Consider the following 726-nt stretch of genomic DNA (forward strand, 5'->3'; position numbering starts at 1 on the left):
TCAGACAAAAGTCCAATTTGTGCAGAAAAGAAAAAGTGCTTTATTCCTATGTATTAGTAGCCCCTTGCCACCATTTTCAAGCATGGACTCATACGTCTGCGAGCACCACCACTTTACCCTTGGGGATTTGAAGTAGTTGTGCTGTTCTTCTGGATTATATTGGATAGATAGATAGATAGATAGATAGATAGATATGAGATAGATAGATAGATAGATATAGATATAGATAGATAGATATAGATAGATAGAGATAGATAGATAGATAGATAGATATGAGATAGATAGATAGATAGATAGATAGATAGATATGAGATAAATAGATAGATAGATAGATAGATATGAGATAGATAGATAGATAGATAGATATGAGATAAATAGATAGATAGATATGAGATAGATAGATATGAGATAGATAGATATTAGATAGATAAATATGAGATAGATAGATAGATAGATAGATATGAGATAAATAGATAGATAGATATGAGATAGATAGATATTAGATAGATAGATATGAGATAGATAGATAGATAGATAGATAGATAGATAGACAGATATGAGATAAATAGATAGATAGATATGAGATAGATAGATAGGGATAGATAGATAGATAGATAGATAGATAGATAGATAATAGATTGATAGATAGAAATATATGAGATAGATAGATAGATAGATAGATAGATATGAGATATATAGATAGATATGAGATGATTGATAGATAGC

This window comes from Hyla sarda, chromosome 1 (genome assembly GCF_029499605.1).
Source record: "Hyla sarda isolate aHylSar1 chromosome 1, aHylSar1.hap1, whole genome shotgun sequence".
Taxonomy (NCBI): Eukaryota; Metazoa; Chordata; class Amphibia; order Anura; family Hylidae; genus Hyla; species Hyla sarda.